The 24,872-nt window shown below is 36.9% G+C and overlaps 1 protein-coding gene across 2 annotated transcripts in view; it reads right to left on the bottom strand.

The window, feature by feature from the left end:
* The window catches only part of LOC6652900, a 95,167-nt gene extending 70,811 nt beyond the window's left edge, over positions 1 to 24,356 (bottom strand). For both annotated transcript variants that reach the window (XM_023181294.2, XM_023181295.2), the window contains exons 1-2: positions 24,296 to 24,356; positions 23,970 to 24,087 (exon numbers count right to left, since the gene is read on the bottom strand). The gene's annotated coding sequence lies outside the window, so the exon portion shown is untranslated. The remainder of the gene's footprint in view (positions 1 to 23,969; positions 24,088 to 24,295) is intronic.
* Between the last annotated feature and the right edge of the window lie 516 nt (positions 24,357 to 24,872).

Raw genomic sequence — 24,872 nt, 5'->3', positions numbered from 1 at the left:
TGTGTATGTGAACGACTGAATGAATATGTGTCTGCCTGTTAAATTAAGTTGTTTGGCGGGAAACTTTTCCACACCCTATAATTTATAAACTACCCTACATGGGTATGTAGGAGGAGAGACTTATTAAACTATTAAGTATTAAGTATTACATTAAAATTAAAAAATGGAATTAACCATGAGCTGTAATCCTTTTTGTTTGACTTCCATTAATAATAACCATTTTATAGGGTATCTTTATATCGTCTCTATTAATTCGTTTAGCTTATTGTTGGCGCCTAGAAACAAATGCCCAACAATTGGCGATTGTGTGAGTGGAGAATAGTCAGGGCGATGATGGCAAACGGCGGGGGGAGGTGTCGGTGGGGATGCCGCACCATGTGGCAGGGAAAAAACTCGCGTCATTTTGGCATTGGCAATAAGTAAATAAATAAATAAATCATTTTTGTGTGCATAGTCAAGCTCAATAGATATCACTAGATATACATATGTATGTACAAACAAACATACATACATACATGTTCGTATGGATAAATGGAAAGATAGCTAGATGAATGATATGCCGGGGTACCTACCATATGATATATACATACATGTATTTATGTATGGGATATGTTTTGCTCCAACAGCACATGTCACACACACAATAAAAATGGTGTACGGCGAGGGGAGGGGGTGAGAAAGGGGCGGGAAAGTACCACTTGAAGCTAAATTGAACTTAGTAGCGTTGACAGAAAGTGGCGCCAGTTTGGCTGCCCGTAACACATGGCGTATACTTCATATTTCTATATAGATACGGCCAAAGCAACGACTATGGATATGGATTGTACGGATATGAATATGTTTTGCCCAACCACGGCAGATGTATGTGAAGGAGGGGAAGAGAGGTGCAGAGATCAACATATTTCATATCTTTGCATGCACACTCACACTCACACACACACACATACACATTTGCAACTATTTTTAGGCTCCCCCAAATCGCGAAAAGTACAAAAACGAGAAAGGTAGACAACAGACAGAGAAAGACGATTGGAATTTCCATTTTATGAAAGAATTTTCTTTTGCATTTTTCGTTTTTTTTGTTTTTGTTTGTAATTTTTTGGCTCATGTTGTTGTTGTTGTTGCTGTTGTTGCTGTTGGATTTTATTGCTTTCTGTTTTTGCTGAATATTTTTAAAAGCAATTTAGCTAGTGCCAGGCGGCTTTCAAGTGTCCATCAACATGTTTGACAAATGCGCTGATTTTTGATATTTAGGCTAAAAGATGAAGCCCCCAAATCTCAGCCCACACCCACATTCACCCCCACTGCCACCCACATCACTGCTGGATTTTCCCACTTTTCCGCTCTGCCTTCTCCCAACTACTTTCTATATGAAAATTGTCTATGTGAGTTATTATTTTTGGCCATGCTTGCAATTTCCGTGCCCGGAAGTTGTCGACTCTCTCCCTCTCTTTCTCTTTCTATCTCTATCTCTTGCCCACTCACTCACTCGCCTGTTAGCTATCTCTCTTGCTCTTTGTCGGCGCCAACGCTTTTCATCGTAATGAATAATGCAACAGTCGAGAATAAACCAGGCAGCCAGGTGGAGACCCAAAAGAAGCAAAAAAAACAACTTTCGGCCAATAAAATATTTAAATCGAATACTTTGCCTTGCCCACAACAGCAGCTGCTTCAGAGTCTGAAGACCAAGAGATGATGCTCCCGACTCACAAAAAGGAAAAAGAAGCAAACTGAAACTGGCAAACGAGAAAACTGTAAGATGAGCAACTTTTCGGTTGATAATCAACATTAGCATGTATACACACTCATATATACTAATGTTGTCAATGACACGTCTATATTTATAGTTGAAGGTGTCCTACATCGCTATTTAATAGGGTTCGAGATGATGGACACAAACGTTGTCTGCCTCATGAATTCTTATTAACAAAGGATTATTACTAACAATCCACCTTAAACCAGAAAACTACAACTATTTTCAATGTCGGAATTTTGTAGCCTCAAGCCCTATAAGTATACTGAACTAAATTCAAACTGATTCTAGTATAGTTCAATTATAAATTATTATTAAGGTGTAGGATATAGTCGTAAATTATCAACCTAACTTTATTTTACAAGCACAGGCAACTAAGGCCTTCGGCTTATTGTTAGGCGAAAACTACTTCCATACACTAGCCTAAGATTCGAGCCCGGATCCTCGTTGTTCAGTTGTCTAAATGACTGGGCCACTTAGACAACTCATCTACCGAGGACTGCATCAATTATAAAAAACCACATCATTAACCTAAGTGGCAAATTAAACTTGGTCTTTTTCCTAGATTCAAACGTTTCATGGGTCCGAATATCAAACAAGAATCGTTACTTACCTTATTCTATATATGTATGTAAATCCCCTCAAATATATTTATATAGTAGACCTATACCCTTATTATTTGGTCTGTTAACCTAACTATCTTTTAGAAGCACTAGCAACTATGGCCATCGGCTTAGACGATAACTACATCCATAAACAATCATGGGGTTCGAGTCCGGATTCTCATTGTTCAAATGCCTTTATGACTGGGCCAACTCAACTCAACTGGGACAACTCCTAAATGGGGGACTAGTAAGTGCACAAAAACTATAAACTTATTTCTTGATATTGTTCTTGGTTTTGACTCACTTAATTGTTCAGTTGCTCATGTAGTTGACTTATAAGTAGCAAAGTTAGTGATCAAGTGAACAAATAAGAAGTGAAGTAAAGAATTGAACGAGCAAGTGACTGAACAAATCGATGAACCAATGAGTGAACAATTGACTGAACAAGAAAAAGAATTTAGTAAACAGGTAAGAGAACAGAACACGTGACTGCACTGGTTCATCAAGCCATTCGATATGTATAATATGGTATATACTAAACGTATAAATATGGAGGACTAAAAAGGGAATAAAAACTGGCAGATTCCTTAAGAGAGTGAAGAAAGATGTTTACCAAACTTGTTCTTGGTTTTGACTCATTGAATTGTGTTGTTGCTCACATACTTTACCCATAAGTAGTGCTTATAAAACCTTTTGTGTGAGCAGCTGGACGAATAGATAAGTTAGTGATCAAATGAGTAAAGAAATGAGTGATCAAATGTCTGAAGAAGTCAGTCATCAAATGAATTTTTAGAAGAACCGATGGGCGATCAATGAGTAACCATTAAGAGAGTAAGTTAATAAACAAGCGACTGCATTTGCTCATCAAAATCAGCCATTTTGTTTATTAGACTTGTACATAAGATAAACTATGTATATAGTATACACGCTTCGTACATATGTGATCAACATGTAATCTTTGAATACCAATCAGCCACCCTTCTCGGTGTTCCTTGTGGCCCCAAAACTCTTCGTTTAGTGTGTATATTATGGGTAAACCAAAACTATGCAAACATTGCGCATTTTGTATAATTAATCAAATATTTTTATTGAATTTTCTGTGGTGTGTTTGTGTGCGTGTATGTAACTGACACAAACAAAGCTAAAGCAAAAGCTAAAGCAGCGACAAATGTTTGGTTTAAGCTCTCGTATCACATGACCCCGAACCAACTACACTAGAATACAGACCCCAATGGGCCTCTGGGGCTCTGGGCCCTGGGATCTGGTCTCTGCTTTAAGCGCGTTAATGGCCCAGCTGACACACAATGTGTCCTAGACAAAATGATGAATGACGTACGAGTTAGGCGTGTTTGAGTGTCACCGAATGGACATGGACATGGCTCAATGTTTGCTGAGTGGCATGGGTCTGCGTTTCAATGTGTGTGTGTGTGTGTGTGTGTGTGTGGGTGAATGGGCCAGCTCTCTTCGTTATCATAAATCGCATTTGTGCATTTGCATTAGATGCAGCTCGTTGCTTGCAATGAGCAACAATGTCAAACTTTTAGCTATGTCATCATCACAATGATCATCATCATCATCATCGTCGTCATCATCGTGAACAGCAGCAACATCATCATCGTCAAAATTCACCTTCATTTGCATGCAAATCTTTATGAGCCGCTATGCAAATGTTGTTTTACAACTGCCACTACGACTACGACTTAGTATGACTATAACTACATATATCCATAAACACACACATACCTACATGCATATATGTATTCGATTTGTATGTATGTAGGGTGTGTGTGTGTGTGTGTGTCAGCGTTCGCCTGGCATTCGCTTCGACTGAATTCTGCATCTTCCCTAGACTAGCTTTGGCTTTTATTTTGATTTTATGGCATAATGTGGACATAAAATATGAACAGATTAACACACATACACGCACGCACGCACACACACACACACACTCCTCTATCCATATGCACATTCACTTGCAGTACACGTGCCCTGCCTGACCCAGGCGACAAGTGCATAAGAAATACTTTTCGATCGAAATGAGATAATCTATTTTACACTTATTTCTAAACCAAATTTCATGGTAATCGAACTTTTTTAATACCCTGTAGCTCTCATTATTTCATATATGTATATATGTACATATGGAAGGGATAGAGACAAAAGATAGTCGGCAATGCAACATCCTAAACTATTTGCTGTGGGATCTTGTTCTAGAGCAAACATTCGCTGTTCGTATTCTTAAAAAGACGTCTGAAAACTATTCCTTTACTCAAACATTTGCTCTGAATATTCATCAATCTATTAAATAAACATTAGATTATACTAAATCTTACATATATATAGGTACATTAGATTTCTTTGGCTTATCACGAGAGAAACTTATTATAATAGAAATAACTCTAGTCTCTAATGACAGATTGCCTATTATTAATCAATAGTTCCTTTTCGAACTTCACTAAAATGTGTGAAAAATGTCTGCGAGTCAAGATTTTGTTTCAGCTCTTATCATATCTTGATTCTTGCCATGTGTGAATAAAATGTTTTGCAAAGAGTTTTACTTCTTTCAGATCCATTTTTCTTGTTTAAGATAACTTGCATATGAGAAGCATCGGTATTGGGGGAGCCATGAGAAGTCATTGAACGATCCCACATCATCTAGATTCTAGATTCTTGACCATCTGTAAACCATAAATATTCCAGTTCTGAGTAAGACATGATAGCTGTCTGTCGAACAACTGTACAACTATTTGTAGATATAGATAAATTCAATTATGGAAAATCTCCTTGACTTGAAATGGAGGCAACATCCATTATACGGATTTTTACTCAATCGACTATTTTATTGGCGGACAAATTTAAATTGAAACTTTTGTGGGATGTCAGGAATTCAGGGAGCAAGCCATTTTGCTCTCACATTCAAGATGCGAAAACTGTTAGCGTTAACGTCACTTTTCCCCCTTTACCTATCCCTTCCACTCCCTGGCTCCATATCTATCTCCTGCTTCGCTTCGCTAAACCTTTTATCGGTGTAAGTGTGTGTGGTTGTGCTTGTGTGTTTTACTTGATTTGTGTATTGTTGCTGCCGCCACTTGTCATTTTGTTGTTGTTGTTGGTTTTTTTTTTCATGGCACATTGCCTCATGTGACATCATTCAATTGAGACGATGACGCGGCATTATCGAAGAAAGAATATTTTAAGGACCTTCAATAGAAACGCAGCCCTCTTGCATCACCTGAAGGTTGTCATCACCTTTGTTTTTTGGGTTAACACCTTTTACATGTATTTTTGTCATTCTTTGTCTCGCCTATTTGCTGTCTCTCTTTTTAGCCCGTCTTTAACATATTTCAGTGGAATTTCAGCCAGGTGCCAACTAATTGCTTAAAACAAAAAAAAGGTAGAAAAAGAACAACAAGCCAAGAAGATGGCAAAAAAAGCTTCACCAAACGCCCTTCATCAAACGCCTTGTGGGCGTGGCAACGTACGCTGCAGCGCATAAATCAACAAGAAACGTAGTTTTCAGTTCACTCTCACTCTTCACTTTATATACCCTATTCACATTCATTCATTCAGTTTGGTTACCATATCTACATATATTCATTGGTCATTCATATTTGTTTTAAACAGATCATTTTTCGTTCGTTTTCACTTTTGAAACGTAAAGCAAATTTCCCCCATAACAAATGATGTTGGCCAATGTGAATAAAGTGAGAGAAGGGGAGAAAGACAAGTTTATGTGGATAGAGCATTTAAATTCAACCTGAAACTTTCGAAAAGTGATTAAACATTTTGCGAAAGGGTACCGCAGAGTCGGATTTCCGGACTTTAGGCATCGACAACTTTTTTGCAGTTCTCATCTTTGTTTGATTTGCGGGAGAAGGACGAAAAAGTATCGCAACACAGTGGTTGTGGCGGAGGGGGCTAAAAGGGGGTAGGGCTGGTGCTGGTGCCGGAAAGTGGAAGATAGGTAGGCAGAGTGTGTGTGGTAGACCCAGTTTGCAAAGTAAACAAGCGGCAAATGAAATGCCGTTGCCGTTGCCATCGCCGACTGAAACTATTAAAAATGAAATGGCCCATTTTTTGGAGAGGGAGCAAGAGAAAGATGCAGACAAGCCGAGATAGAGAGAGAGAGAGAGGATAAAAGAAACAAAGAGGCAGATGAGACAGTGAGATGAAAATGGTCACGGCACAGAACCGCAAAAAGAAAAAACCACCCGCCCTCTCTGACATACCTTTAACCACACAGTGCAGGGCAAATGCCAGCGGCAGCCTTTTCCATGTATTATGCACCACGCACTCGCTCACTAACACATGCCCATATATGTACGTATGTGTATGTTTGTATATACATATGTATGTAGATGTATTTCATGTGTTTATATAGACCCAACTTTAAACAACAGCAAAGTGTGCGAAATATTTATACCAGCGCAATGCAACCGAAACTAATTTCGGTTTTGGTAACAAATAGTTGAACTTTGTTTTCTTTTTTTTTTTTGTTTCAAGGCCACCCGCTAAAAACATGGCCCAAACCTATTACACACAATATAATTCATCAATTTAAGTTGCGAAATTTAAAATGTTCAAAATTAAAGCTAGGAATTTGTGCTGCATATTACTCGATTGCTGCTTTTTGAACTGACTTATTAGGAATTAGCGAAATTCTTACATAAAAAAACAATTCTTAGTAATTTTACTCTTAAATATTTAATCAATTTCTATCAAATTCCAAATTCCTAGTTAAGACAAGGACAACGTTGTTCGGTTCATTTATGAGTGATGGCTTTTGTCTTTCTCTCGCTGTATGTGAGAAAAATAAATGGCACAAGTAATGGTTAAGTGAAATGAAATGTTTAGATATTTACACACATATGTATGAAGGCGTACAAATGTATGTGGCTAGATGCATACTTACTGAATTTAATTATCATTCTCCAGGTCCTTTTCAACTTTAGTCATATATGCCATATAAGTACACGACACGTAGGAACATACATATATAATGATGACCCATATCTGTATCTGTAGCTGCGTAGAGAATATACATATATACCAGATCTATCTATAGGTATGGATGTGTATTGTATATGTGCACTTGACCCAGCTTCTTCAGTATTTTGTATGGCAGATGACTTGGCCAAATGTACATACATTTGTAAGTAAGTATATACATTCATACATGCATACATCCATACATACGTATGTATGTACATTCGTAGTGCAGCCAACGAACGAGTTTATAAAAAATGCAAATGACACAAATTCTACTTATACACCGATTCTCCCCACTCTGGTTTAACCGCTACGACGATTGACGCTAGTCTAATTTAATATTTACGTCAAATAGAAAAAGGTGACAAAATACGATCGATGCCAACAGGAAAAGAAATTAAAATGGGAGAAAAGAAGAGCTAATGGAAATCGAGAAAGAGAGAAAGAAAGAGAGATGTGTATCGCATATGTGACAGCTAATAAATAAGCAAAGACATTGTCAAATGTTCAAGTTCTGACTTTTAATGGTCGTTTAGTTTTATGGCATTTCGTTTCACACTCTGACGAACCACACAAAGTCAAACTAAATGGCAGCCCAAATAAGTATGCTATGCAAAATGTTAAAGAGATTATTTTAGAGTTCTGGGCAACTTTAATAAATATTTAGTTGGGAAATTTTGTAATTCCAGTTTTTACTTTCTAATTTGAACTAGTATTTTCTATACACACACACACATACATATGGTAAACTGACTCTTACATTAATCCCCAGCATGAAAAACCTTTCGCTTTCTGGGCAAACAAAAAAGGAAAATGAAATGCAAAACGACTTATGAAACAAAAACCTTTGATTAAGTGCCTTTAGTGAGTAGGAGAGAGGGGGAGGGAAAAAGAAGGGGAGGGCATGACCTGAAAAAGGGCGGTAGCAATTAATTTATGAGGCTCATACCCATACACACACACACACACATACACATTAATTAATTACAGTGATTTCTTTTGGAACATTTTTTCCCTCTTTCATTTATTTTTTTTTTTTGTGGTTGTCAGTTGATTTATGAATGGATTTTTGTTGTTGCTTATTATTTGTACTCTCTCTTTCTCTTTCCCTTTTTACTTGCTGTGTTATCTTTTCGTCGCTCCCCTTGCTCGGCCTGCCTCTCTCTCTTTCTCTTTCTCTCTCTGGGGCAATTGTCATTTGGCCCCAGAATAACAACAGCAACAAGAATCAGTTAAGTTATCCTAAATAAACACATTTTGTGCCAAGCTTGTAGCACGCAGCGTAAGCATTTTTCGCCTTTAACCCTTCAGTTGTCCACCTACCTCTGTCTTTTTCGCTCCCTTTGTCTCTTTGTCTCACTTGCACACACTGTCACCCTCTGCTCCGTTTACTGTTTGCATTTTTAGCCAAGGGTATATAGTCAAGCTTCTTAGCCAAGTTAAGAGTTTAACAAGAAAAGGAATATCCTGATCAGGCATGAAGTAGTAAAAGAAAAGAACTTTACATTGTCCCAAGATTTGAAGAAGATTGCTAAGACATTTGTGATCTTCATGCTTAACAAGTTCAAATCGTTTGCTGAATTTCTCCTTTAGGTTACACTTCGAATTTGAAAGGGTATAGGATGTTCGGTAAGGCTTGCTACTCCTGTATTTTTTTTTCTGTTGCAAAATTTGCTTTTGGACTTTGGCACTAAGCAAACTGTTGCTGGCATACACAAAAACCAACAACAGTGTTCACAAGTAAACGCAGACGGTTGGTGGAGAGTGGGCGGTTAAGGGGGACTACGGGCGGTGTGTGTTGGGATTGGGATTGAGTTTGCGCTTAGGTAGAATGGGTTGAGTGGTTGTGACCATGGTCTGCTTGTCCAGGTTTCAAATTAAACTCGAAAGAAAAACAAATTAGGCAAATGCCGGACAAAAGCATTTGTCTGATGTTTGCTGTTTGCTTCTATATTGCGAAATGGGGCGAAACGGAAAGAGTGGGGAAATGAGAGCGAGACAAGGAGATTGCGAAATGGAATGGGGACAGAAGGTACTTATTAAAGGTTGTGCATGAGAAGAAGTTGTCGCATGCTTAATTTAAATTTATATGCTGAAGCTAATCAAAAAATTTGCCAATTAAACTGATGGGAAATCTCAAATATCTGTTGAAGTATTCACTTATTTAGGTTACGCCAAAATCTCCTCAAATGAATTCTACTTCTAATTAGATATCTAACCATAACTAACCAATCAAAATAGTAGCGAAGGAATTAAACATTGTTGGTAAATCACCAGAACCAAAGGTAGAATGTCTGTCTGGATTCGCACTGCATCCATAGCATTACTTGGCTTCATCTGGATCGGCCACTTTATTTTTTAACTCGTTGAAAATGGAAATTTAGATTAAAGTCTTTGTTATTTTTAAAACAATTCTTTTAAAATTTAATATTTGTTTGAGAATATACATATATCAAAATCAACAACATCTTAGCACAACTCAATCGCTTGAGTTTTTTTAACAAAACTTAAAGTAAAGGTGAAATTGAATTAAATAAAGAATTAAATAACTGAGAAAATTACTTTTGCCTTTGATATTTTCACCCAGAATATTCGTAATTTACTGCCTAGAACCCGGATGCTTATGTGGCGAGGATGACGTGGGTAGGCGAACGGCTGACTAGCGGTAGAGGGATCATTGTAAACATATTTCCCTAAATCATTTCAGTTGCTTTGACTGGAATTCTCTACAGAAGGAGACTTAGTAGCAGCCTTAGAGTGGCAAAGCAGCAGCAGCAGCAGGTGTAACCGAATATTTTTGTCTTCTTCTCTGGGTCTGCACCCGAAAACGTTGAGTTTGAATTATGGTGCACATGTGGCTGCTGTAACCTCCATCAACCCTAGTCCCAACGACCACTCCTCCTCCTACGTCGCAGCCCTCGCTTCTGTCCATGAAAATCTGACACGCATAAATTCAACTAGCAGCAGAAAGAAACAGCGAAATGAAGTGGCACATTGTGGCGGGAAACGGAAACGGCAACGGAAACAGAGTAAACGGAAGCCCATGTCTAACAACTTGCTGAGAGATGAAGTGTGGCCAGAGTGGCGAGTGTGGCAAGCAAACCTGATTAGTGCATACCCTATATAGTGTATACATATGTGCCCACAGATACAAATGTATCTACCCACACATGTACATATGTTGTTACCGGCATGATGTGTAATGCCAAAGATGGGATGTGTCCCCATACCCACAATACCCACGCCCATACTTCCGACAACTATTGCCCTTCCCTTACACGTTTCAGAGGTATTTTTGCTAAGATGTCGGCAGACAGTTCAGTTAAGTTTCCCTTGTGTTCTGTTCAAAAAATCTTCATGTCCTCTAGTTGTTTTTTGTTTTCCCTTCTTGTTCTTATTTTTTCCTTTTTTGGTGTGGTTTTATGTTTGCCTACTTTTAGCATAGTTTACCCAACGTCACATAAAAATAGAACAGCAACAGCGCACGGTGACACTCACAGTTTACCGTGGTGCAAGCAGCAAACATTTTGAACTTTGAAACGAAACATTCTAAAATTATATCGACGGAGACCCCAGTAATCAGCTCATGCTGATCATACAAACTACCTACTTATCTGTTCAATAAAAAAAAAAACTTGAGCCAGCTAACGCTTTCGGGGTTTTCCTCTCTTTTGGTTTTACCCTAGATCAGTTTTTGGAAATTATGAATTTGTTTTATTCTACTGTGCCTTGTTTAGCAAGTGCCCGCCTCCTGCTCTCTCTAGACGATCCACCGACTGCATTTTGGCTTGTGGTTGGCATGTGGTCGCGTTGTCTCGCTTTCGCTCTACCTATTTATATTCATTCTGTCTCTGTTTGTCCTTTGCTTCTTCATCACATCTCTACAGCTGGCTTAAAGTATTACAGTTACAGTAGTTTTTCCCCTACTTCCTTTTAGCTCAATCAAAGTAACAGGGGAGAGGGAATGCGAAATAGAGACAGAAACAGAGAGAAACTTAAATGTAGAGAGTGAGAGAGATTGAAGCAAAGGTAGGAGGCAAAAGTAAAGGGAGAAAGGCTAAGCCAAATGTTGACGACGACTTTCGGCTTTCATTTTGCTGCTGTTGCTCAAGCCCAATATGAGCAACATTTTGTTGTTGGCAGTTGCTTCTGCCTTTGCCTCTGCCTCTTCCTCTGTCTCTGCTGTCGTTACTCGCAACAAATTGCTGTAAGCTGTGAAACTAATCTTGGCAGTTCTCTCTATCCTCTACCGACTCTTTGCCATCGTGTGCCATTCCCCCCGCTGGTAGTTGACTGTGAAACTACTTTAGCGGATTACTTTTGGATATATTTTTATTTTGTCGTCGACCATTTGCACTTTATTTTTAGCGAAATAAAAAACCGCCATATACATAGTTACTCTCATTAGCCTTGCGTGTCCTCGTTCTCCCTTATGTGTTTCGTTTATTCCTTTAGGTGGCTCAACTTTATTTTTGCATATAATAATAAAAAATAAAAATACGTGGCTATATTTGTAATGTGCGACCATTTGTAGTTGATTAGTTGGCATGTGAAATGTCAATTTCACAAATCGATGAAATAAGGGAAAACGAGTTTTCCCATTTTTGTGTAAATATTTGTTTTCATTTTTTTGCAGCATACTTCAAGGGGCTAACCAAATTCATTCAGGCCCCGTAACGAATTTTGAGGGCGGTGGCGGCGCAAAGGGTGAGCAGTGCTAACGGAAATGTGTGTGAGTAGCTTATATTATGACATTCAATGTGGCACTTGTTTACTTTTTCCATCCCCTCCCATCACCCACTTTATGCTTTCTTTTTCACTTTCACTTTGTGCATTTCCGTCAAATTTCCGCGCAAATTGTCGGCATGTCCAGTCTTGGTAAACTACTTAAATGAAAAAGGTAATGTAAGTTGGCCCCAACATGTTGTACCGGAAGCAGTTGCAATCTAGAAACAAGTGCCAAATGTCGGAAGTCCAAGCACCAAGAAAAAGCACAAAACAAAACGAAATTAAATGAAATGACAGAAGATAAATGTAATTTTAAAAGCGTGGAAAGAAGAAGAATTCCCTAAAAACTTCATAATTATCCAATTATTTTTTCAGTTTAAATTACGTAACAATCGACTAATGGATTCCTAAGCTCTCAAATTTTCCAAATATTCGACCCGCTCTATAAAATTCACAATGAATGCCTGAATCCATCTTCAATAGATAAATAAATATCTACACATATAGATCATATGAGAATAGTCTTTCGAAGATTATGTAATTTTAGTTGAAAAGTTTTTTACAATTTTCACTTAAAGCTATACTATATAAACTATATAATTTCCAATTTTAACAATTTATTGATAAAACCAAATGCTTCGAAATCCTTTTTACCTATTAACTTTATTTAAAAACAGAAACTCTGATAGAGTATAAAAACTTCACCATGGAACTTTAAAGTTTTTGTTTCGTTTTGTAAGTACTTGTTTATTTTTCATATTTTTTAACTTCTTTTTCTTCTTCCCCGTCTGCGGTCCTTTTTCCTTTCTTGGCTTTAATCGCCTTATTTTTCCATTTCCATTGGATGATTTGCCTTTTCTTTCTTGGCCTTAGACTTTCCATTTAAGTAAGTTTTCTATTTCGGGTTTCCTTTCTGGTCTTTTTTTTCTTTTCTTTCCTTTTCCATATTTTTATCTTGTTACCTTTTTCATAGCTTCGCTGTTCGTTCTCACAGTTCATAATGTAATATTTTTTCCTTTTCTGCTTTTTGACCAGTTTTATGAACCAGCTTTTTTGGGTCATTTTTGCAATTTTTTATTTGCCTTTCACCTAAAAAGCATTTAACTGCTTGTCAACCTGCTCCAAATTGTTGCTCCAACTCCCATCTCACTTCTTTTACCTTTTCAATGGGTAATTCCACTCGAATTTTATTAGTTATTTTCATGTTTTCTACGTTTTTCCAGTTATCGCTGTTCCCTCTGGTTTTCCATTTCACCAGTCGGCTATGGCAGGCTGCCTAATATTTGTTTTGTTCGCCTACGATGAAAAGATTGAAGTAAAACAATGGCCATTAGACATGCGACGTGTTACTATTCTCGCCTTTATACACTCGATATTCCTTTGCATACTCGGTACTCGACGGTTGAAGGGTATGCCTCAAGAGATGTTTCAGACAATCCCTCATTAGCTTCAGATAGGACTTACTCGATGTAGGGTAAAATCAAGTTGATTCCCTATTGGGGTAGGTAAATAGAATTGTTGTCTTTTTGATTGTTTGTTGCGTGCTAATTGGCCACGTGATGGTGACAAATCGAGTTTAAGTGACGTGCCCCAGCCTTGCACCTGACCCCAAAAAAAGTGACAATCTCAAGGGAGAGAAGATAGAGAGAGCGAGAGAGAGAAAAAGGCGGTCGGAGGCTGAGGCAATGTCATCTTCATTTTAACTATTTGAAATGTATGCCAAGTGGGCGCAGCAGCCCTCATCCGTTTGGCATAATGAGCAGAGCTTGAGGTTTACAATTGCTTTGACCTTGACATCTGGGCTGAGGTGAGGTGAGGTAGAGCAAAGTGAGATGAGAAAAGGTGAGATAAGGCAAGTGTAGCGAAGAAACGCGGAAAGGACTGAAAACCCTAACCAAACGTAACCCAATGCCATGGTCTCCTATATATTTTGCTCTTGACACATTTGGTTTTATGTCTTCCATCCAGGTTTCCATCCTTCTCCTCCTCCTCCACGACCACCACTTAAAATATGTATGCTTGTACATAAAACTCGCTTATTTCCCAACGTACAGTCAACTCTCGCAATCTGCGTTCACTATCATCTCATAAAGAGCTTTAAACGGTAATGCGGGCAATCAAATTAATTAAAATTCAATAAATTCAACAAAACAAATGAAACGAAAAGCATTTGCAAATAATCTGACAAGAGGATAGACACAAAGTACAATGGCAAGCGTGGGAAGATGCGGGAGAGAATTTCTGCGAGTGGCGGAAAATGAGTAAAATATTTTTGGGGATGCTCCCTGATGTTTGTCATTTTGGGAATTTTCGCGCAAAGTGTGAGGCGGGAGAAGCTCGTCCTGCTTATGTTAATGCTCAATTACAATTGTTGTACGCGTTGTTTGTGTTGAAAATTATATTCCCTTATGGCAAATAAGAGAGGACTAGGGGAATAGGAGTAAGAAGGCAAAGGCAAAACAAAGGGAAACCGAAGTGGAGAGAAGCAGCGAAACGAAACGCAAATGAAAATTAGTGAGGAAAATGTGTTGAAAGAAATTGAAATTATTGTATTACCATGGGGAAATGTTGGGAAAAATAGATATACCTATTTACATATTTACCTAGATATGCAAATTTAATAATTCGCTTTAACTAAAACTGATCAACATTAGCATATATACTTGTTTGTCATAATCGGAGATGTAACTTGGAAATTTGAAGAGAAATACAATTTCCTTGTCATTGTTTATCGATTCAAATGGGTCAACTAAAATTCAAGGTAAATCAAGAGCTTCAAAGGATTTGCATACAAAGGATTTTATTTTAATTTCTAGTGTGTATTTTTAGATTTGTGCATTTGAGCAGTCTATAAACAAGTTTGCACAAATTTTTATTATTATTTGTTACCCTCTCCCTCCCAGTTATATCTGTGTCACCTCTACACTTTACCCAGTTGTGCTATAAACACAACAATCAGAAGTGCACCGTTACTAAACAATAATACAGGCATGTACATACATACATATATGGAAGGAAAATAGAACATATTTTGGCAATTTCAAATAGAATTGCAGCACGCAAAGAAGAGAAAGTCCCTGCGAGGAAAGTAGAAACGGAAGGACACGGGATTGTGCCATTGCACTGCAAAGGCTTTGGCAGCAAATTGAATTGTTTGTCAAGAAGGGAGAGAGAGAGAAAGAGCAAAAGGAAAAGGATAATCGAGAGGGGCGAAAGGGTCAGTGCGGAGGGCTGATATAGCAATTGGGGTAACATAGGGAATGGCGATATGTGAGAAGCCAGCCAGATGGCAACAGTTGGCCCACAAACGCAAAGAAAAAATGACTCTGAATCGGATTGAATGTAGGCAATACCCTGCACAAAAGAAAGTCAAAAATGTCAAGTTAAAACTTTCTAAATTTCTTTCTTTTTATTGGTAATCAAAGACAATTTAAACCAGAGGGACGGGGCTAACTTTGACCGCGTCAAAGTTTGTATACCCTTGCAAGTTTTTTGGTAACTCTTTCCTTTTCAAAGTGGAAAAACGTTTTATCTAAAAAGGCTAATGTTTGCGAAAGAATGGCCAACAATCTTAGCATAGGAAATAACGAAGATATTGATCAAAGTCACTGTTTTCCACCGATCGTTCCTATGGGAGCTATGTGATATAGTAACCCGATATTTATCAAATTCGGCACAGTCATAAACAGATATACTAAACTAACAAATATTTAATTTGAAAGCAATCGCGTGAAAAGTAACGAAGTTATTGACAAAAGTCACTGTTTTCGACCGATCGTTCCTATGGGAGCTATATGATATAGTCACCCGATCTTGATCAAATTTGGCATAGTCGTTTATACGAATAATTAACTCACCAATATTAAATTTCACGACAATAGCTCAAAAAATAACGTAGTTATTGAGAAAAGTCACTGTTCGTGACTTTGGCGTTTGTATGGGAGCTATATGATATAGTGATCCGATCCGGCTGAATCCGAGATATACAACGCCTGCAGTATATACAAGCTTACATGCAAAATTTCAGCTCTGTAGCTCTTACGGTCTAGGAGGAGTTTGCGTTGATCCAGACGGAAGGACAGACGGACAGACGGACAGACGGACGGACGGACGGACATAGCTATTTGAACTCGTCTCGTCGTGCTGAGCAAGAATATATATACTTTATATGGTCGGAGTTGCTTCCTTCTATGCGTTGCACACTTCTGACCAAAATTAATATACCCTTTTTGCAAGGGTATAAAAAGTCTGCATCAGACTGTGACTGTTTAAATTTAATGCCTTTTGCATTGATCCTAGTGTACTCTTGTACTACTTGTTTACAGGGTATTCGGGGTAAAAGGAATGTCAAAGTAAAATGCCAAAAAAATCTGAGGGAAATTCAATAGCTGAGAGATTGAGGCAGAGAAGGCGCGCTGGAGGTCAGTTGGAACCACACATGCTTTGGCTACTCTCTCCCCCTTTTGACCACACTCAAAAATGTTAACCACAAAGGCGTCTTTTTTTTCATTTCATCTCATCTCGTCTCTTTTCGTTTTGTTTTTGTTTTGCTCATTTCTTTCTGGCTTCTGGTTGAAAAGCAGGCAACACTTTTTGCTTTCGCACAAGCACACAAACGCGCGCATACAGGGACATGGACTCACACAGACACTCACACATTAACGCTGGTTAAAATCACATGGAAAAACGCAAGTGAAAGTTGAGCAAAAGTTCTGACAACAATAACCACAAGTGGATGCCACAGCTGCCAGCAGTTGGTTTTTTCTTCTATTTTCTGTGTTTTTTATTCTCTTTATCTACGAGGTCATTTGTTTTTTGTTTTTTTTTTTTCAATGTTTTGCTTTTGGTTTTTGTGGTAACACACAGTTGTCAAAATATGGCGAAAGGGCTAAAAATGCTCGTGCTTACATTTAATTTAAAAATAAAAACCTTAAATGACGAAAACAAAATTTGAGCTTTAACTGCAGCTTAGAGAAGAAATGAAAGTTTTCCATAAATGATCTTACTAAAAGCTTTCTCAAAAGGTATCAAAAACAACCACCTAAAACACCCGACTAAAGACAACTCCTAAGATCTCCTCGAAAGTCATCTTGGATCATCATGGATTGATTATCGTTAGGTTTCCTATACAACACATTAAACTTAGATTTAAATAATATTGATGTATCTCTATTAAATTGCTAGCCTCTTCTGGAAAGGTGTTAAAAACAGACTTTAGATTAATTCAAAGTCCCTGTCCATAGATAAAATTTAAAAGCCACATTGATCTGTCTAATCTTAATAAGTATAATGTCAGAAACTTTATCATGTAAATGGGAAAATTGTACATTAAATTTAAACAAAACTGTCTCAAGATTGACTGGACAGTTTTCTAACAATATAAATCAATTTAATGCTGTGTGAGAATCTCCCACTGTTTCATTTAACCATTTTGAGCCGTTTTCGAAGATTCGAACTTGTGCCAAAATTATTATGACTAATACTTTGTTGCAAGAGACTTCCAACTCTTTTCTTTCTTCGTACTCGTTGTTTTATTTAGTATTTTGTTTATCTATTTTTTATTAGGCCAATATTTTAAAACAGTTAGTTGCCTTTTACCTAAACTGCGTAAATTAAAAGATATTCACATTGATAAGAGAAAAATTTTAATATTTCGTTTTTCTGGATGTAATTTTATTGAATCTTCTTCGTTATGAAGATTCTTTAATCATTGAATACAAAAATAGAAAGTTATATGTTTCGTAAAGAAGCGAATATTTTTCATCGTTCAAAGCGCTTCAAAGTTTCTTACGTCGACAACGACAGTTTAGCTAAAAGGTTATTATGTTGACTCATAAATCAGACATACATATGTACATATATCAAAACAAATCTTTCACAGATTCCTCAACATAGTATCTTTTTAGCTAAACTGTAAGAATCAATTTCCTAGCTAGCTTCAGAGACTTGGGCAATTCCCACACTGTTATCAAATTCAAAATATTAAGAAATATTTTAAACCTGCTTCGGTGACATTTTTCACCCGACTAATAATAAAATTGAGACTTAAGAGACAGCTGCCCAATCTACACTTACATCAATACTACAAAATGTATTATCAATTAATAAGTATTTCATACTGGTTTTAAAATTAAATGTAGATAAAATGTTTCTCGAGCAGAGCTGTCCGTTTAAGTAGGGAAAGCTATAAGGTCCCAATGTAACTAATATACTAATCTAATCCAAACACTTAAAATAAAATCTTCATCCTTTATAAAATTAAAATTCATTAAAGCTTTCACCAATAAATTAGGTTTGATGGAAGTTTTAACTGAAATTGAAGCTGTGAAAATTAAAGGTCACATAAATTATACTTAACTAAAATGAATTATTATGCTATAATTTAATTAAATTATTTATTCGTGTCACTCTTTCTCTTTTTTTACACTTTTTACCCTTTTCATTTTCCCTCCATCTCTCTCTCAGTCTCTCCGTCCGTCTGTATTCCCGGAGCTTTGTATCTATGTATCTGTTTTGCACTTTAATCAAGCCTCATCCGGCCAAGAACATACATATATATACAATATATAAGCCGTCTGAGAGCTTATGCCACATTTCAGCTTCGTCCCCACCCTCCCCTTCACAATTCCAAGTCTCGCAATATATATTTATTTTTTATTTTCTTTATCATTTTGCTCCCATGGTCTTTATTCGTTTTTCTTTCCATTTGATTATCATTAGATTTGTGTAATTAATCATTTCTGGTATGTGAGATAAATTTTACCTGGAGAAAACGTAACAAAAAATTATGGAAAGATTTGACTTACTTAAAATTGCTCGGGTACGGGACATGGGTGAATAAAAACTTTTTCACATTTGCGTTTGATCTGAGGTAAAATAAAAATTCATAAGCGAACTTTTTAATTTTATTTATTTTTTGTTCCATTCTCTTCCTACTCGGGATACAGGGGGTACGACCTGACATATTTTTGCAAGTATTTAGTCCTCACTGGAAAATTTATAGCCATGTTTGAGGTGGCTGGGAAAACTTTTGGCTGGCTCACACAAAGCAAACATACACATACACACACACAGGTAGGCAACAAGGCAGCAGTTGGAGGCGGTTGGAGGCGGATGTGAGGATGAAGGCATCTTGGTTTAGGCAGGACCCTCTGCCTTCAGGCAAAGGGCAATTTTCAGTTTGAATATTTTAGCTGCTAATTAAAATGTATTCGCGGTTAACAAAACTTGCTTCCTCTTCTGCTTCCACCCAACCCAAACCACTTTAGAGGGCACTTCACCCCTTCCTACCGTCCCTCCCCCTTAAAAGAAAATGTGCCAACCAAATTTGCAGCTTCAGTTTTGGGTTAAATTTTTCAAACCACAAATAAACACAAAATGTAATTGAATATACATAGAAGAAGCGACATCATCACTGCCAGGATATATCGAGAACTTTTACCCAAAATTAACAAGAATGTAGAATATGTGAGTTAATTTCAAGTTTTAAGTAAGTTCTTCTACTTAATTGATAGTCTTAAGAGTCAAATAGTAATGAGAGTAAAGACTTCCCTCTACACATATGTGAAGAGTTTGAAATATTTCGCTCGGTAATAATAAGTAAGAGCATTAAGTAATTAATTAGGTGAATGAAATTCCAGCGGAATAAAAAGTTAACGAAACAATAACAACGAGTAGATAATGACATAACGAGAAAGTATGCCAAACATTGAATTAAAGCATAATGAAGGCTTCATTTTGCCCACAATTTAAAATTTGTATATGTATAATCCAATAAATTCATAATATGCAACGAGTATGAGTAATTAGCAATTATCCACTTAAAATTTACTCTGATGTGAGATCTTCCTGACTGCACATATCATCTTGGTCATCTTGTGAAGAAAGGCATATCAAACATTTCATTGGCACGTCATGACCCATGACCCCTCCCCCAATAATTACCGAGTGACCCCTAACGAGTGGTTCGGGGAAGGCATAAATTCTCTATGCATGCTCAGAGCACTAAATCTCACTTACATTCGCGTACTCTGTGAATGAGATGGTTGTGGGGAATGGATATGGGTATGAGAACGGGTACGGAGTGTGGGCATGTTGTGTGTCCGTTTCATAACCCTTGACTTGCATCCTTGGCTACCTGGCCGCCTCAACTCCATTTGCTAGTTGACTGTTGTTTCATGTTTTGGTTCATGGTACTGCAATTGGCTCCTGCCAGCAAAACATTAACCTGCCTTTCTGTGCACCACCTTAGCTGTCAGTCAGAGGCAGCCGGAGATGGAAATGGAAATGGAGCTGGTAACATAATGTACACACACATACACACACACACACACTCGCACACACACATGAGATATTTCACATATCAGCAACAACTCGTGCATGCCTCCCTCTCCCTCTCTGCCTCTCTGTGCTACCTTGCCACATACCATCATATTCCATAGCCTTTGGCATCACCATTGAGAGTATTCAACTTAGTGGGGCGGTAAGGCGTGGCATTCGCATCGCTTTGCAAAAGTGACATGGCATATTTCAAGGTAAACATTCTGAATTTTGCATATCAAACGCGAAAAGGGAAAGAGAGAGAGATAGACAGAGAGAGAGAGAGAGAGAGAAAGAATGAAACAAAGAGTGAGATGAGGCTGAGGGGAAAGGGATTGAAACCTTTTCGACGAATTGCTTTACGGGATGTTGAATGACCCTCATTCACAGTTCTCTTCCCCTCTATGACTTGGCAGTAGCTCGCCCTCATTTAATCACAATGCAAATTCTAATTGTATAATTAATGGAATTGCTTTCGCGTCCCTCTCTCTCTTTCTCTTTCTCTTTCTCTCTGTGTGTGTATATATTTCTCATACCTTCGCCCTCTCATCTCTTAATATTTCGCATGGATTGTTCAAGTTAATTGAAATGCACGTGGCCAAATGTCCTTGAGATTGGTTTGGCTTTCAAATAAAGAAATATGAATAGAGAACAATAAACATTTATCTATCCAGCAAACTGAACCGCTTAAAACTGGCCAAAACAGCTGCAACTGCAATTTGGTACACATTGTTGGCCATCAGTGGGGGGTAGTGGGTAAGAGGTGCGCTCCAAGAGATTATTTCTCTTCCAATTAAAGATCATATGTACCTACTAAGCGAATAATTTCAAAAACATATCGGCTATTATCATTCAATACTCTATGGAAAGAGTTCGATTCATACAGAAAAAGTTTAATAATTGCTTTAACATCTTACTATTTTTTTTTATTTGTTCAAAATTTTAGAAACTACCCCAAAAAAATAAGTCAAACAAACAAAAATAGTGAAAAATTGATGAAATGTAATGGAATGGATATTGAATCTGTGCAATGCACTGACTTTGCCATTGCTCGCTTGCGCTCTCTGTCTCTCTCCCTCCCTCTCTCTCTATCTAGCTATCTATATAGGGTATATATCTATCTCTGTCTCAATCACTGCCTCTATACGGCTGAAACTCTCTGTTTACAATTGCCGTCCGCTAATTTATTTGAAAAGCCATTTGTTACCTTTGGCTTGGCTCTGTTTACATGTCTCCGTCTGTCCTCTTTGTCCCTCGGTCTATCTGTTTGTCTATTTTCTACTATATATACAAACACACATACATTTCTACCTAAATACGATACGATATGTACTTGGATTTGGTTTTGCGGGTCTTTCTCTATGCACACACACACGCATGCACACACACACACATTCACCATTAATGTTAATTCAATTTGCTGTTGTCTCTTGTGCGGTATTGGCCCCACGGGAGGCAGATTGAACCGATGACGATGACTATATACTATAGTGTGTATATAGTATGTCTATATAGTCAATATTCTCAATTCAAATATTTTAAAGCACGCAATTTTTGAAAATTTTTCAGTTGATATACCCACTAATTGTTTATATAAATACATAAATATGTGTTATAATCAATTCAATACTGTGTGTGTAAGTGTACATGTATGTATGTATACTATAGGATGTATGTATCTATATGAAATGAAATGTATATATAAAGATCGAACAGCTGCCGATTGCCAAATGCTTCCACAACACACACATACACACACACACACTGTTTATTTAGTTGAAAAATTTCGGAAAATTGTAGAGCAAAAAACAAAAATTTGTACGCCAAGTCGAAGGCCCGGGTTTTCAAATACCCTATAATTCGTCAGCTAAGCCTGACATCCTCTGGCGGCGCATTGTGATTGTTCAGTTTTCTTTAACATTATTCAAACTGAATATATGTAACTTTATATATAAAGATGAAAATAAAATTTAAGACATTTTGTTGGGGTTTTAGGCAACTAGGTATAAGGGTTCAACTGTTGATCAAGAATCCTTATATACTTGTTTAAGTTACTTGGATGGATTATTTAAATACACCCTTTTGGGGTTATCCCATGGATACAGAGTATTAAAAAATTGCTTGTATTTTGTTTTCTTGGTGATTGTTTGCATTTTCTTTCGATTCTTCTTTTATTTGTACTTTTTGCTTTTTTTTTGTGTTTTGTTTAGCTTTAGTAAATACTTGAAAATTTAATGCCGTTTGGCCAATAATTAAGGGAAAAACATTCCCGTTCTTTTCCCAATACGCCCGCCACACTCTTTCTCTCCCTTTTGCGTTGTCATTCTCTCTGATCTAACATACATATATGAAAATATTAATCATACGCACAGTTGGCAGAAATCAAAAAGTACACATAAATTATGAAAGAAAAGGAAACAAAATAAAAAAAAAACTGCGGAGAAGTGAATGAAAACTACAAAATTTATAAGCTACAAATTATAGATGGATGGCAGACTGGCTGCATGGACTTCTAGATGGATGAATGGACAAATGGATGGATGGATGAATGTTTAAATGAAAAGGTAAAGGTGTTCCCCATTTGCCTTTTTGCCTTCTTGGGCAACAGATGGCGACATCAAGAGAGCAATAGGAAAAAGGAAATTAAGTTGTAATAATGACAGGAAATCAGAGGAAAAGGAAACAAAAACGAAATGAAATTCATTCAAACGAAAGCTAACATGAATGCATGAAACCGAAGAAGAACTCATAAATGGAGGACAAACAAAAACGAAATGAAACCCAAAGCAAAAATGAACTTAGTCGAAAAGAACGAAAGAAAAACAAGAGGAAAGTTAGTTAATACTTTGTTCCGAATTTAATGAACATTTTTCTTTGAAAACAAAGGATGAGCTTGTAGTAAAGAATATTTTGATATGTATCTCTGCCTAGGAAAAACCACAAAACTAACTAAACATAAATTATTCATTAAAAGTTGGCTTTTTTTTGAAAATATTAATCAAGTAGGAAAAGTTTGTTGAAAAATTAGCAAAAACCATGACTGAATGAATGCGGAGAATATGATAAATCTATTAAATATGTATATCTTGGACATTCGTAATTTTCCCAGATATTCTAGTCCCTTCAACGGATAAATAAAAGTTAATGCATGTGCCATGTGTACATATGTATTGTAGCATGTTTCAAAGTCCGAAAATGTATTCCAATTGAGAATAATGCCAAGATTTATAGCAATTAGCAATTTAATGGGGATCGCATTCTTCTAAATATGCATATATGTATGTATGTAGTATAATAATTTTCACTCATCGTTTGTTCCTGTTCCATGTCTCATATGCAACACACAAACACACATACACAGAATCAATTTTTCGAATTTTGTTTTTTTTTTCGTTGAAAATTCATTCACATTTTGAACATTTCTTTTTTGATGTTTGCTATTGACCTTGGGCTTTTTGTGTAATTTCGTATAACATTTCAATTTATTTCTCTCCTTTTTGTTTTTTTTTTTTTTTTTGCTTTTGTAAGTAAATTGAAAATTGCAATATATGTTTTAATTTGGATATGAATTTTACCTTTATAGCCTTTGGTGGCAATTTCTCGATAACTTTTGTTTCCTCTTATGTTTTTTTGTTTGTTTTCTTGGTTACTTTTGTGGTCTTTTATCCTATGTCTCTTCAGAAAATCACAATACTATGTGGAACCGAAAAAAAACAACAAACAACAGACACGATTTCTTAATATTGTATACAATATGCATATTTTTTGATATTCATCGATCTTGAATCACCGTCGGTAAACACAAAAACTCAACAATAATTTAAACATAAAAAAAAAATACTAAAAATAATAAAGGAAACTTTTGAAATAAATTTAAATTTTTGGAAATTTTATTTTATACCAAAAAATCACTTGAAACCCCGAAACTCGAAATTTTAAATTCAAAACGGTTGTTGTGTTTTTTATTTTGTATTATTTATTTTTTTAATATTTTTTTTTTTTTGTACTTCTCTCAAATTTTGACGCGTTTTGTTCGGTTGGGGCAACGGGGAGATGTTTACAGTATGATGGGTATGGTGAGTGTATGTGTCTTACGGGAGGCAATTTTCTTTTTAAATGAACTCCAAGAGTGCGAGCAAGAGAGAGAGAGAACTACAACAACGCAATGTTATCCGCTCGGAGGCTGAACGCCTACTGCTTGGCGTGGATGGTTCAACAACGCGCCGAAAGCTTCATCGCTTACGCACAAGCGCGTCGACAGCGGCAGAGGCAGCGACGCACCGTAAGCAGCAGCAGCGACGGCCAGCAGAGACGAGCCATGTGCTTCGATTGCACACTGGTTCAAATTCCCGATATTGTTGCATGAATTCAAAAAAAAAGATCTGGAAATTGGGATATTTAAGACATAATTATAGCATAAACAATATTTACCGATTCCATGCTCAGTCTTTCATGCTTACGTTGCGTATGCGTAATTT

The sequence above is a fragment of the Drosophila willistoni genome, assembly GCF_018902025.1.
Source record: "Drosophila willistoni isolate 14030-0811.24 chromosome XL unlocalized genomic scaffold, UCI_dwil_1.1 Seg142, whole genome shotgun sequence".
In the NCBI taxonomy this organism is placed as follows: Eukaryota; Metazoa; Arthropoda; class Insecta; order Diptera; family Drosophilidae; genus Drosophila; species Drosophila willistoni.
The sequence above is the reverse complement of the archived record's forward strand: the minus strand, read 5'-3'. Positions and strand labels throughout refer to the sequence as shown.